Here is a 16,236-nt window from a genome sequence, read left to right on the forward strand (position 1 = left end):
GTGGTCCTCAATGGAACTGCATCTACATGGAAGGAAGTGTGTAGTGGGGTGCCCCAGGGCTCTGTTCTGGGCCCAGTGCTCTTCAACTTCTTCAGCAATGATTTGGATGAGGGGATAGATGGGGAACTTATCAAGTTTGCACATGACACCAAGCTGGCAGGAATAGCCAATACTCCAGAAGATAGGCTTAAAATACAGGAGGATCTGGACAGACTCGAACACTGGGCGCTATCTAACAAAATGAAATTCAATGGTGAAAAAAGTAAGGTTCTACATTTAGGCAGGAAAAATCAAATGCACAGTTATAGTATAGGGCAGGGGTCAGCAACCTGAAACAGGGAAAGAGCCACTCAGAATTGGTTCCCTCACAAAAGGAAAAACTGGGAGCCGCAAAAAATGTGTGCGCATGCGCGTTCATGTGCACATGTGCAGAACAGGGTTTGACTGAAGAGTGGAGCCAAGGCGAGATATGCAGCTACCCTGCATATCTGAATTGATTGGTTGAACTTTTTTAGTCCCACTTTTTTTTTGGACTGCACATGGCAGAGGACTGGGAGCCGCATGCGGCTCCGGAGCCGCGGGTTGCAGACCTGTGGTATAGGGGGTACCTTGCTCAATAGTAGTAACTGTAAGAGGGATCTCAGAGTCCTAGTAGACAATCACTTCAATATGAGCCAGCAGTGTGCTACAGCTGCCAAAAAAGCCAACATAGTGCTAGGCTGCATTAACAGAGGGATAGAATCAAGGTCACCTGAAGTACTAATACCACTTTACAATGTCTTGGTAAGGCCACACCTGGAATACTGCATCCAGTTTTGGTCACCATGATGTAAAAAAGGTGTTGAGACTCTAGAAAGGGTAGAGAGAAGAGCAACAAAGATGATTGGGGGACTGGAAGCTAAAACATATAGGGAACGGTTGCTGGGATTGGGTATGCGTAGTTTAACGAAGAGAAGGGTGAGGGGTGACGTGATAGCAGTGTTCCAATATCTCAGGGGCTGCCACAAAGAAGAGGGAGTCAAGCTATTCTCCAAAGCACCTTAAAGCAGGACAAGAAGCAATGGATGGAAACTAGTCAAGGAGAGAAGCAACCTAGAACTAAGGAGAAACTTCCTGACAGTTAGAACAATTAACTAGTGGAACAACCTACCTCCAGAAGCAGTGAATGCTCCAACACTGGAAGTTTTTAAGAAGAGACTGGACAGCCATTTGTCTGAAATGGTAGAGGGTTTCTTGCCTGAGCAGGGGGTTGGACTAGATGACCTCCAAGGTCCCTTCCAACTCTTCTTCTTCTTCTTCTTCTTCTTCTTCTTCTTCTTCTTCTTCTTCTTCTTCTTCTTCTTCTTCTTCTTCTTCTTCTTCTTCTTCTTCTTCTTCATCATCATCATCATCATCATCATCATCATCATCATCATCATTATTATTATTATTATTATTATTATTATTATTATTATTATTATTATTATTATTATTATTCCCAGCTACTAAAGAATGTGATTTATTTATGACAAAAATGAGCCCAGGTATCAAAATGTCTTGATAATTTTATTCCATCCCATTTAGCTAACTTCATGTGCCCCCCCTATCTCCCTCTCTCTCTTTCTCAGCTGAAAATTCTTGAGTTCAGACTGCAACAGGATATAAGGACAAAATATATTCAGATTTGTATCTACCTATTTTCTTGTCATTGTCACAAGCCATCCAGTGATGGAAAGCTCTAACTCTATGGTTTACTCAATTACAAAACTGGAAAAAAAAATCTCCTCTAAAGGAGTCACATTAAAAGTTGCTCTCTGGCTGTTGAGTTGAATTATCTATGATTAATAGATAATTAGGTTAAGAGATTATGAGACCTAATCCCACTGTTTAGGTTGAAGTAATAATAATAATAATAATAATAATAATAATAATAATAATAATAATAATAATAATAATAATAATAATAATAATAATAATTGGAGCAGTGGGCTAATGCCTCCTTAAGTAACACCAGCTGCCTGCAATTAGTGCAGGTTCAAGTCCCACCAGGCTCAAGGTTGACTCAGCCATCCATCCTTCCGAGGTAGGTAAAATGAGGACCCAGATTGTTGGGGGCAATTAAGCTGACTTTGTAATAATGCCGCTTGGGGTGTGTGTGAAAGCCCTAATAAGCAGGCATATACATAGAATGAAGGCTACTGCTAAGTTTGTAAGCCGCCCTGAGTCTTCGGAGAAGGGCGGGATATAAATGGAATTAAAAAATAAAAATAAAAATTTCAGAGAGGCCCCTTACTCAAGATGGTATGCTGAACAGACAGGAGACTTTTTCTCCCAACAATCAGCTGATTTTGCCACCAAAGCTGGTTATTTGATGGTTCTGCTCCCTGTTTTTTGAAGGGGAGATTAGGAAGGATCCAAGCAACGGCAGTGGCAGAGGAGGCTGTCTTCTTAGATCCTACCAGTTGAAATTCTTTGACTGTCAGGGCTTGTAGCATACTTCTCCTGCTTGACTGAGTGAGATGAAATTCTAACTCTGAATGGAGGAGTTACAAGGCCATGTCAGATCAATTGAACGTGAATCCCAGAGAAAACTCTGGAATCTGAGTCGTGATTAATATTTATAAACTGAACTGGAAACAACCCTGGGCTAGAGAAAAAGGGACAAAAGTTTACTTGAGGACAAATAAGATACTGCTTCTGTTTCCTTCCACAGTTAGCTATAGAAGTCTTCCTCTCCATGCCTAAAGCAAAGTTCAGTAGGTACCTTGAATCATCTTTTTGGAATCGGATCTGAAAACTACACAGCTCTAATGAATTCACCTTAAATGAATTGAATACCTCATACTTGAGGGATTTGATTTGATTTGATTTATTATATTTGTATACCGCCCTTCTCCCGAAGGACTCAGGGCGGTGAACAGGGCACATATAAAAAATACAGGATACAAAAATTAAAAAGAATTAAATAGTAGCCCAGCTAAAACAATCAATAACAATATAAAAATCCCCATTAAAACCCCAACATATCCCCTTCAGGCCAGGCCGGCTTGTTCAAATAGATGGGTCTTCAGACCGTGTCGGAAGGAGCGAAGGACAGGTGCCATCCGGAGCTCGACCGGCAGCTGATTCCATAAAGCCGGAGTGCCCACAGGATGGAAGGTGGCATCATTCACATTTTTTCTCTCATTAAAGGTAAAGGTTCCCCCGCACATGCGTGCTAGTCGTTTCCGACTCTAGGGGCCGGTGCTCATCTCCGTTTCATAGCCGAAGAGCCAGCGTTTGTCCGAGGACGTCTCTGTGGTCATGTGGCCGGCATGACTAGACGCCAAAGGCGCACGGAACGCTGTTACCTTCCCACCGTAGTGGTCCCTATTTTTCTACTTGCATTTTTACGTGCTTTCGAACTGCTAGGTGGGCAGAAGCTGGGACGAGTAACAGGCGCTCACTCTGTTACGTGGCACTCGGGATTCGACCCGCCAAACTGCCGACCTTCTGATTGACAAGTTCAGCGTCCTAACCCACTGAGCCACCGCGTCCCTACTCATTAGGCTGCAGCAAATCTTCATTTTGATCACAACTGGCTCAAATCCAGAAACATGCTCAGACAAAATACTCAAATGGGTAGAGAACTTTTACATATTTAAATTTACATTTCTAAACTTTAAGTTTAATACTGATTAATGTTTCCTGTACTTGTTGATCTGGATCAAATATACAGTCAGGTCTGGCCTGAGGGGAGATGGTTCATATTGGCAAGAACTTCAGATGAATAAAATTGGAGATCATTAAGGCAAGGGAGATTCTTCAGCGTAAAAAGAGATTAAGTGGGAAGGAATATTATGGACAAAGCATGAGCAGATTTATCTTAGGACAAAATACAGGTAGTCCTGGACTTCCAATCACTCATTTAGTGATTGTTCAAAGTTATAGCACTGAAAAAAAGTGACTTATGACCATTTTTTACACAACCATTAAAGCATCACTATGGGCACCTGATCAAAATTTGGATGTTTGGCAACTGGCTCATATTTATGATGGTTGCAGTGTCCCAAACTCATGTGATCCCCTTTTGTGATCTCCTGACAAGCAAAGTCAACGGGGAAGCCAGATTCACTTAATAACCATATTACTAACTTAACAACAGTAGTGATTAATAAGTGTGGCAAGAAAGGTCATAAAAATGGGGCAAAACTCACTCAACACCTCTCTTGGTTAGCAACCTAAAAGTTGGGTCAGTTGTGGTGTGTGATAAGTCAAGTCAAGGGCGGATGGATAGAAGCAATGAAAATATAGACATATTCATGTACTGGCAAGAGAAAGTGTATAGTCAGGAGAGAATTCAGTACAGGAGGACTGAACAAACTGGAAAACTGGGTGCTATCTAACAAAATGAAATTCAACACTGGAAAAAGTAAAGTTCTACATTTAGCCAAGAAAAAACAAATGTACAGGTATAGTATAGGTGGCACCCGGCTCAATAGTAGCAACTGTGAGAGGGATCTCAGAGTCCTAGTGGACAATCACTTAGATATGAGCCAGCAGTGTGCTGCAGCTGCCAAAAAAGCCAACACAGTGTTAGGCTGCATTAACAGAGGGATAGAATCAAGATCACATGAAATATTAATACCACTTTACAATGACTTGGTAAGGCCACGCTTGGAATACTACATCCAGTTTTGGTCACCACGATGTAAAAAAGTTGTTGAGACTCTGGAAAGAGTACAGAGAAGAGCAAAAAAGATTATTAGAGGTCTGGAGGCCAAAACATATGAGGTTGCTGGAATTGGGTATGTTTAATGAATAGAAGGACGAGGGGGGACATGATAGCAGTGTTCCAATATCTCAGGGGCTTCCACATAGAGGAGGGGCTCAAGCTATTCTCCAAAGCGCCGAAAGGCAGGACAAGAAGCAACGGATGGAAACTAATCAAGGACAGAAGCAACCTAGAACTAAGGAGAAACTTCCTGACAGTTAGAACAATTAACCAGTGGAACAACCTACCTCCAGAAGCGGTGCATGCTCCAACACTGGAAGTTTTTAAGAAGAGACTGGACAGCCATTTATCTGAAATGGTTTCCTGCCTGAGCAGGGTGTTGAACTAGATGATTTCCAAGGTCCCTTCCAACTTTATTATTATTATTATTTGGATTGACTCGTAGCTGTTTGAATAATGAAGCAATTGGTGAATGTTTGTATTATTAAATACCTGCATGTCTGTATATCCGTATAGATATATGTCAATTTTCATGCAGAAATTGGGGTGAGAGAAAGCAGAGGGACTAATAGCTTCAATGGTGAACCCACCAAGTTGAAGATGAAAGTTTATTTTTTTTCACAGAGGAGCACAGGCCCAGCCTGGACCCTAGTGATCCTGCCAAGTGATTTGGAAGGAAACTTGCAAGTACCCTAAAGAAGACAGAAACACTTGCATGTATGAGATTAAAAATTATGTTTGATTGTCATAATCAGGCATCTGTATTTTTAATAAAGATTTAATCAGATGAGCATTTCTGTATTTTATATATATTAATAGCTATTAAAATATAATAATTTTAGACTATTATTTTGCTGATGAAATATGAAAGTAAATCTTATTTTGATTACAACATTTACAAAGAAATTATTATTAAAGATCTTAAAATTACTATTGTTAATATATTGGGTTTTGAACATTTTATCAAAAATTGCTTTGTACTTGGTATGCCCTTTTAAGTTATGGTGTTGTAGTTGTGTCTCTTGGACTCAGTTTTTAGGGTGCTGGTTCAGAAACTTCAATATCATGAATAAAACCATTTTCGTTTGCCATCACCTCCTGCAAGTAAAGAAGGGAAATGTTCAAGATAGACAATGCCTATTTGTTGAGCTTTGTCCATCTTCTCAGGGAAAGGATTCTTAATTTTTCTATGCCATGGGTTTTTCTGAGAGTTTCAAGAAACTTACAAAACTTTGGTCAGAAAAATGTATTTAAGTCCATAAAAATAGTTTTTAAGAAAGAGTTTTAACACTATATATATATATATATATATATATATATATATATATATATATATATATATATATATATATATATATATATATATACACATACAGTATATGTATTTTATTAGAAAGGGAACCCATCATGCTCCAATACAGTTATCGAAGCATTAAAAAATAATAGTAACATGTTTCTTTGTAATTTGTTAAATCACCTACACAGTGCTTTTTTTCTAAAAAAAAAAGGTGCCAGGACTCAGAGGTGCAGTCACTGGGAGCGATGTCGGTGTCTTGCTATGGTGTCGCCGCCCGTTCTTTGCACCCCCACCCCTGTGGCTCAGAGCCACATGCCGTGGGGATCCTCACAGCTGCCATGGTGATTCCCCTCCCTGCAGTTGCCACGCCGCAGCCCATGCTGAGCCCCCACCCGGAGCTGCTCCGAACCCTGACCCAGAGCAGTGGTCTCCAGTGCCAAACAGCTGATGGCCTCCAGCACCGGCACTTGTTCACTTACTGCCCCATTGCTTCCAAATGCAGTAAGTGAGTGAGCAAGCAAGTGGCATTTGGAAGCGATGGGGCAGTAAGTGAGTGTGTGAATGAGCAAATGGCATTTGGAAGTGACGGGACAGTAAGTGAGTGAGCGAGCAAGAGGCCTTTGAAAGAGACGGAGTCAGTGGGGGAGAGACTGAATGAGGTGCCTTTGAAAGAGACGTAGGAGTGAGTGATATCGACTGGAGGCTTTTGTGAGCAAAGTGTGAGTGAGGGGGGGGGCTTTTGCAAGCAAAGGGTGAGAGAAAAAGGGAAAAGTGAGGGGGAGAAGGGGAAAAGAAAAGGCACTGACCTCTGACTTCCTCTGTTGCAGGAGTAGAAGGAAGCATTAACATTGAACCTCAACTTTTTGCTTTTCTATAATATTATAAAATAGCCATTTCTATCACAATAAATGAATCTAACCAATGAAACCCAATACCCCCCCATTTTTTAGTCATCAAGTTTTTGACACCTTGTTAAGCACTGATGGTGCGTGAATACTGTCATGTTCTAAAAGTGGTACAATTTCTGAAAAGGTAGAAAAGCCCTGATGTAAATACAGCCTAAATTGTTTATTGCCATCCTATTTGCAAATAATATCTTACTTACCTAGTTGAGATGGTATAGTTGGGCAGCAGGGAGAGGTGCAAAGTTCCTGCCTTCGCTGCAGACAACTTGCCTGTGTAACATTTGCCGCCCGGGTCTTTTAGCGCGCTCACCCGCAATTCCTATTGGCTTTCGAAAGCCAATAGGCCAGGCGTAGGCAACCTTGGCTCTTTTATGACTCATGGACTTCAACTCCCAGAAGAAGTTACATAACATAACATCAACTGGAAGATGTTAAACTGTCCTTTTGTTTCTTTCCTTCCCAAAAATTGTGTTAATGAGTCCTCTCTAAACTCTGCTGATCAGCTTGTCCTGGATTGTTTTGCCGCAAAACGGAACGGTTTGCAAGTTGCAGTTGAGACAGCCCATCTCATTTTAGGTATATCACATATAAATGAAGATTGTAATTAGTTGCGTGTGCATGTTAAGTAGGTGTGATGTATTTGTGCTGGCATTTCTAGGCCTCTTTCCAACCACATCCAGAAAAATTTGTAACAAACATTGGAATTCTCAAGGCCATGTTTGGTATTTCCCAGCAATCTGTTACTGGAAGGAAAAAGCAATCCCTGCTGCATTACTGATCCCAGAGAAGCATTTGTATGTATGCAGGTATCCTTAGGGTGCCATAGTTATGGATGAGAAATATTGGTTGCAAAGTTGGCATTTCTGGATGTAATACAGATATTTTGGACTTACTTTTGTTTCTTTGCATGTCTGATATTTTTAAAAAGGCATGTGCTACTGACTACGCTTATGCACATATGTAACATCTTTTGCTAGGATACATGACCACTGCTTGTCCAGAATGTGAAAAGTGATTTTGACTAGATATGGATAGGATACAGCACGCTTCTTCAGAAACAAGCGAAATAATCTAGAAGCAGCTAAAACCTATTGAAAACTAATTTTATTCTGTCCCTTTCTATCAATGCTCTAAATAGCTTTTTTTCAGTTCATGGCTGAAAAATTATTTTTGCTGAATTGGATATGGGAGATGCTTCTGGTACAATGTTGGACAGGGAAAAGAGGATTACAAGGCAAGGATGGCTTAGGAAAAGATAAAAAGAACTTGGTTTCTTGGAAAGAAAAAACCTTAAGGAAGATTGTGTGTCTCATTTTGAGGGCATCTGAGATGCCTCCAGGAAGAGAGAACATGACTTTGTGATAACAAGGAGAGATTAAAGTACACTAAATAAGATAAAAATCACAAAAAAAGCATTTGTGGGAACACTTAAGATCTGGCACCAAGTAGGGTGTGAAGAAAAAGAGTGAAACCTAAGTTCTCATAAGTAACAATGGATGCATTTAGAAGTCATGCTCCTGAAGGGAGATGGCTATGTAGGCTGATGCAAACAGGGAAGAACTAGTAATTATGAATGACAACTACATTAGTAACTTTACTGTATATATGAACCAGGTGATAGCAACTGATATTAAGTGAGGTGGGTAATTTGGGGAAAATATAGAATGGAACCAAGAGAAAAAACATTCTCAAACCTGTATCTTTAAAATGTGTTGAAATTCCAGTGCTATGAATTCCTAACCGATATGACTGCAGGCTGGTTGGTAATCCAGAAGAAAACAATTAATAAACCTAGAGTGGCCATACGACTATGGAAGCGTCTTTGGACAATGCCGGCTCTTCAGCTGTAAATTGGAGATAAACACCACCCCTATGACTAGCAGGAGAAACCTTTACCTTATTTTTTTTATAAAGCTGCAGCTGAATCTGCAAATTCACAGAATTCTTCAATCAGACATTCAGGTTTTTCTATTTGACATTCTTTTAACTTCCCTTACTCAAATGGTTCCATTCTAATTTCCTTGATCACATGATTTCCTGTTCTCACATCTGTATTTTGTTGCTGTTATGCCTTATATCAATGTACATGACAAGATTCTGCTGAGATGCCCTATTGCCACAAATGAGCTCCCTTTTGTTGTTTGCTCTCTTGTCCTTGACAGGTAAGGATTTACTGTCATCACTTAAATCTCTGTTGTTTGAATTTATAGAATCTGGGAGTCTTTTCTTTGCCAGATTTTAACATCAGCATGAAATTAAATGACAGGCATGTTCCAAGTGATGTTAAAAAGGAGCACAATAAAAAAAACACGTTAGCTAGGATATGGTATTCATTAGTCTGATTTTCAGTTTCTGATAAATAGTTGAAGGTCTGAAAGTAGTAAAGGCCTTCAAAAGAAAATTGTGATAATATCACTGATGTAATTTCAGTGCTGGTGCTACTCATGTGCATCACAAAGACCAAAAATTTAAGCAACATTCTTATCTCTTTTTACTAAATTTTTGTTTGGATGTTTGGAAATCGAGTCATAGCAATTTAATTTATTTTTGTTGGTTTGAGATATTTTGCTGCCCATTCAAGCAGGTACTTCAGTCTGTGCAAGTTAGACACAGATTCATTGGAATGTACCAACTCCTTCCACACCAAACTCAGGGTTTCCCCCCCCCCCCAAAGTGCATTGCAATATGTCAATAAATATTCACAGTCATCAAGGCAGACTCAATTTCCAGACAACTCTATTTGGAGGACTGAAAATGATGATGTTTACTTGATGTTTAACTAACTTAAGTTTAATTGTGAATTTTTCTCATAAAAATATTGAAGGAATTAAAGACACTGAACTAAAATTCTTTTCCTGTTTGTGTGTTTGTGTGCGTGTGCGTGTGTGTGTATGTATGTACGTACATATACTTAAATCAATTTACCAGTGCCACAAAAAATAAGTAGGCTAGTAAGTACTGCGTAATTCATAACTTTAAGAAATATATCTCATTTTCAAGGTTGTCACCTTCCTTTATTTAAGATGAATGTGATTACATCTTCACAATGAATCAATTAACAATTATGGATTCTTATAGCTGCTTCTATTGTTCAGCCGCCAGATATGATCATTATGGAAGGGGATAAAACCAAACTGACATGTTCTCAGTTGAAGACCAGCCATACATTTATGTCCTGGTACAAGCAAGAGAAGAGGCGGGAAGTCCATTCACAGTTCCACCTGGTGGCTTTTACATCTGAAGGTTCTCCAGGAGAATCTGCCATTGAGCAACCCTTCAAAAACCGCTTCAAGACCTCAGGGATGAAATCATATACTTTGCCTCTGACTCTGGAGAATGCCCAGCTGGAAGACACAGGCACCTACTACTGTGCTTCACAAGATTACACAGCCAGGCAAATGCTGAGGAAGCCAAGCCAAAATCTCTTCACAGGAAACTCCCTTGTGGCAGATCCTTGCCAATAACTAACACAGGGTGGCAGACATGAGCTATTCATTATATTAAAGAAAAAGTACTCATTAAGATGAGCTAGAGCAGGCTTATGATTGCACTGGTGGGTCAGAATTGTATTATATTGTCTAGGACAGGGGTAGGCAACCTCAGCTCTTTTATGACTCGTGGACTTCAATTCCCAGAATTCCTGAGCTGAAGTCCACGAGTCTTAAAAGAGCGAAGGTTGCCTACTCCTGGTCTAGGAGTAGGTTCTGCTCAGCGGTGATACCCAATTATGCATGCCTCCTTTTAATTAATGGCTGCAGTCATTCTGCAGCCAGGCATTTTCAGATTTGTAAACACTTGGAGAAAGACTGCCATTCTAACTTGTATTTCTTCTTATTATGCTTAATTTTTTATTTATTAATTTAATTTAATTTTTTATTCTTTATTTCAGATAAACATTCAAAGGAAGATAGATAGATAGATAGATAGATAGATAGATAGATAGATAGATAGATAGATAGATAGATAGATAGATAGATAGATAGATAGAAATGTTTGCATGTGAAATGGCAGTTCATCTGATAGGCTCTGGAGCTGGCTGCTCATCCTTAGTCCCTTCCTCTGATTCTGAGCCCATCATGACAGCTGATGGCACCCAATTATATCTTTTGACTCCAAACCAGCCAAGTGAGATTGTCAATGTTCCCTCTAACTGAATGGTAAGAAGACTGAATGTGGGTGTTTGGACTACCTGGATCTGAGGATATCCCAACTTTAACCTTGGATGGGGTTGTATTTCCCCATTCAAGAATGGTGTGCAATTTGAGAGTCTTGTTGGACTTACACCTCCTGCTCAATGAGCAGTTGTAACTTTGGCCAGGAAGGCTTTTGTCTACTTCAAAAATTTTACTAAAAACTGCAGGCACCACTTCCAAAAATCACTTCCAAAACCTCATTCAAAAATATTGGTAAGAAAACTATAGAACCTCACCCAGGCAATTGTCAGGAATCAAGACCGTCATATATATTAGCAGCTTCATGGACATTTTAGGCTGTTTGAGGGATTTTTTTAAAAAAATTTTTTTGCAGTAAACAAATGTTTGACTGACATTTATTATATCTTTATGACACCACTTTTCTTCCAAAGAGATACTGTTTTGAACCACTTCCTTTGAGTGTTTTCTTTTGGTTTTCCTTTTCCTTGCACTCGCACCTTCCTGTTCTCATATCTGCACTTTGTGGCACTCTGTCAGCCCATCAAGATAGATCAGACTAAGAAACAACAGCATATAAGTCAGAGCTTTTGGAACAGCTATAGTTCCAAAACAGCTATAGTAGCAGAATCAAGCTTGCTTTGCAAGCAGCTCTTCCTGCTGTTCGTCAAGGCCATTCCCTATTCCCTCTACATACTGGGCCTTTGAGGGGTATGTCTCCTTAGTTTTGCTCAATAAACTCAACTGAATATGATCACAGATGGCCCTATCTTGGTTATAGAACTTGAAAGAGACTCACTGCCACAGCTGAGGGTGTTGCCCCAGCCAGAGACTAAACATTCTACTCCAGTGGACGGACAGCTGCTTGGTAGATGTATTGCTGAAACACAGGAATTGAGACCAGATGGTTTGGATAGTTTGATGAGCATGTCATTGTCCAAAGTTTGGGGGTTGTATTTGGGATGATGAATGATTTTGACTGAATCAACGTACTGCTCGGAACCATCATCTTTAGTCAAACTGTGCTCCCCAAGTCTCACTTGGATTCAGCTGAATCAAAACAAGAAACAGAGATTTTGATCATGCATATTTTATAATATGCTGTCAGACAAAAGCCAGGCCCATTAATTCTGCAGCTCATAAAAGCATCTATTGCCCAGAGTGGATGTATCCTGAAAAAAGTGGGCACAGTTGCGTGTTGGTTTCCAATGCTCAGTAGGCAGTGAAAACTTCTACACTCATGTGTGCACCTTCATATCGAAGCATGTGTGCGCACTCTATTAAATTTACTAATATATGTAAATATTTCAGCAGAATGGTGATGTCCCAAGTAAAATAACAATAGATGATTACTTACGATTTATAGCAGTGAGCAGCTGAAACAATCCTTTAGTTGTTTAAGATGGAGCCACCACAGAAATCTTTTCCAGAATACAGAAAGACGTGATAGGGGACAGAATACTTTTGGCAGGTGTAACCGCCCACAATCTTATCATCTTCATCATCAATGGGGAAGGCAACTGGATAATGAAAATATTTAGAGAAAAATTCATAGTGGGTGAAACAGGAATCAAATATTCCCCAATTTTTAGCATAGGGATTCATGAAATCTCTGCTGAACTTTGAAGGTGTCTACTCCTGGATCTTTATCTTATTTATATAAGCCACAATGGCCAGTCAGCCAGTTTTATATGAGTGGCTGATATATACTGTATGCCTGCATAATCCAGAATGCTATTCCTTTTCTGGGTAAGCAGCATTGTGAAACATTAAGAAAAACAGTAGGAAGTTACATGAGGAGGGAGGAAGAGAGAGCAGAAGAGAGGAAGGAGAGAAGGATGTGTAGGAAATAATAGAAAAGGAAACCTATCTAAATGTAGATACAATTACATTCACTACACCTCTCTTAACTACTAAACCATCCTAATGTCCACCATATTTCTTCAACAGTTTGCCATTATATATTTTCTTCTTCTAACTTCTCATTTTGAGATTTCATAAACTCTGTCCAACCACGAACATCATCCATTTCTACCTGATCACTCCTTCTTCCTATATTTGATTTACAGATTGATCCTCATTTATTCTTTCTGTATGTCCCAACCAAAAGAGAATAAATGTTTTGTATGGGTCACTCTCTTTTTATTTTATTATACTGTATTTTTCGGACCATAAGACGCACCTGACCATAAGACACACCCAGTTTTAGAGCAGGAAAACAAGAAAAAAAATATTCTGAACCAAAAAGTACCGGTATACTAAAACAGGGCTTTTCAACCTTTTCATCCATTGTACCACTTTTAGGACAAGGCAATGTCCAAGTACCACCAGTCGCCCAGCAAGGTGTCAAAAACTTGACCCCCCCCAAAAAAGGAAAAAAATTGATAAAGTACAGGTAGTCCTCGACTTACAACGATTCACTTAGTGACTGTTCAAAGTTACAACCGCACTGAAAAAAGTGACTTATGACCATTTTTCATACTTATTACCATTGCAGCATCCCCAGGGTCATGTGATTTACATTCGGATGCTTGGCAATCGATTCATATTTATGATGGTCACATTGTTCCAGGGTCATGTGATCGCCTTTTGCAACCTTCTGACAAGCAAAGTTAGCGGGGAAACCAGATTCACTTAACAAGAATGTTACTAATTTAATTTTTCTCTCTCCTTCTCTTTCTCTCTCCCTTTCTCTCCCTCTCCCTATTTTTCTCTTTCCCTCTCTTTCTCCCTCTCCCTCTCTTTCCCTCCCTCTTTCTTTCTCCTTGTTTCTCCCTTTCTCTCCCTTTCTTTCTCTCCCTCTCTTTCCCTCTCCCTTTCTCTCTCCCCCTCTATTTCTCTCCCTTTCTTTCTCTTTCTCTCTCTCCCTCCCTATTTCTTTCTCCTTCTCTCTCTCCCTCTCTTTCTCTCCCCCCCTCTCTCTTTCTGTCTCTCTATTTCTCTCTCTCCCTCCCTCTCCCATTGTCCCTTCCTTCTTTCCTTCCTTCCCTCCCTCTTTGTCCTTCCCTCTCCGCGTTAGAGCAGTACCCGCGGAGGCGGCCCTGCAGCCTAGCTTTCTCTTGCAGAAAGCAAGCTGAAACGGAGCGAGGGAGATTGCCAGGAACGCGATCTCGCGCTCCTGCAATCTCCCTCGCTCGGTTTCAGTTTCCCTTGTTACAAGAGAAACCAGGCTGAAACGGAGCGAGGGAGATTGCAGCAGTGTGAGATCGCATTCCTGGCAATCTCCCTTGCTCCGTTTCAGCCTGCTTTCTCTTGTAGCAAGGGAAGCTGAAACCGAGCGAGAGAGATTGCAGGAGCGCGAGATCGGCATTTCTCAGCACGTGCCGATTCGTGCTCCTGGCAATCTCCCTTGCTTTCCACATGCGGAGGTTGGGGCTGGCCATACGGATCACCTTTGGACCATAAGACGCACCCTCGTTTCCCCCCCCACTTTTGGGGAAAAAAGTGCGTCTTATGGTCCGAAAAATATGGTAGGTACCCTTGAATTTTGCCATTCTTCATTCAACTGTTAAAGGTAAAAGATAAAGGTTCCCCCACACATGCGTGCTAGTCGTTTCCGACTCTAGGGGCCGGTGCTCATCTCCATTTCAAAGCCGAAGAGCCAGCGCTTGTCCGAGGACATCTCCGTGGTCATGTGGCCGGCATGACTAGCCGCCAAAGGTGCATGGAATACTGTTACCTTCCCACCGGAGTAGTCCCTATTTTCCTACTTGCATTTTTTATGTGCTTTCGGACTGCTAGGTTGGCAGAAGCTGGGACAAGTAACAGGACCTCACTCTGTTACACAGCACTCGGGATTCAACCCGCCAAACTGCCAACCTTCTGATCGACAAGCTCAGCATCCTAACCCACTGAGCCACCACGTCCCTTTCATTCAACTGTTAGGTGCCTGCTAATGTACAGTTTCAATGCCCCACACATTTACACATTTTCACTTCTTTTAAGAAACATGAACTTCTTGCAAACAGGCCATATATTCATAAAATACAATAAAGAATAAGCAGCAATGAGCCAAACTTTTCTCCTATAAGCTGGCTATCATCATGAAGAAGGCAATGAAATCAAGTTGAAAGAAGGGCGAGCAATGCCATCTGTCTTCATGGCAACTGAGTCACTGCCCTTATTTCTTATGCAATTGGCTTCCTTTTCCTGTCAAAATGTTCTTTTCTTACTTTTTCTTTTGAATGATTTCCACTCTTCTAGGATGAGATGTAGTGGGGTGCATGTTTTGTGCTATGTAATACTTCTGATCCAAAGGCAAAGCCTGCTTTGGAGTATGGGAAGGTATGCATATGGCATATCTCCATTTCCTTAGAGATACTGATTTTTCTGCCCCAGGATTTACAATTAGGTGATTGCAACCCTAGGAAAAGGTGGATCTGATTTCAGGAGTTCTAGACAGATGCTATTCATGAGCCCCTTATACATTCTGTAGCATATTTTTGCCTTCACGTTCAAAGTACTGCACAGCCCTCAATCAAAGTTCCTTTGAATAGCTTCCCTTCTTTATGGAACCATTTGTCTTTTGCAAGAACATGAAACTGATAATGGTGTTTCAAATTATGGATAACCTTTAATAATATTTGAGCTATTGGGTTTAGTTTTAAAGAGCCTAGGGTTTATCTCTTGCCATTTCCTCAAAGAAGAGCTTGGAAGTTCTCAGCTATTTCTGTGCACAACACTTTTTTTTCACTTGGTGTTATTACTGGGAATGAGATATGCTAGCCCACACACTGTGCAGAATAATTTATCAGCTTCAGCTGAAACACCAACTTTCCTTGGCTATTTCATCCAGAAAGACACCTGGTTCAAAATTAATGATATTTCTCTAATATAATACTGTAACCCAGTGTTTCTGAACTTTGGCAGCTTTTCAATACATGGACGTCAATCTTTAGAAATCCCTGGGAAAAAAATCTATAATCTTGATGGTTTGGGAATCCCACCTTTACAAATTCAGCCCCAAATTGTTAGAAAAAGTTCCCAGGTTGACTAGTTTGCTATTCAAATCCTACTTGAAAATCTTCAGGTGTCTTATCAATCTGAAGATAAGACTTCTCAGCACTTATTCTGAGGAAATGATTGCCTTACCAGTTGCTCCCAAGAATGCTAGCAGCCAAATGAACTTCATGTAGTCTTCCTCTATCAATGGGTAAGACCAGAGGAGTTACTGCACATATTTACGTTGTG

Source organism: Vipera berus (genome assembly GCF_964194415.1).
Source record: "Vipera berus genome assembly, chromosome: 2".
NCBI lineage: Eukaryota > Metazoa > Chordata > Lepidosauria > Squamata > Viperidae > Vipera > Vipera berus.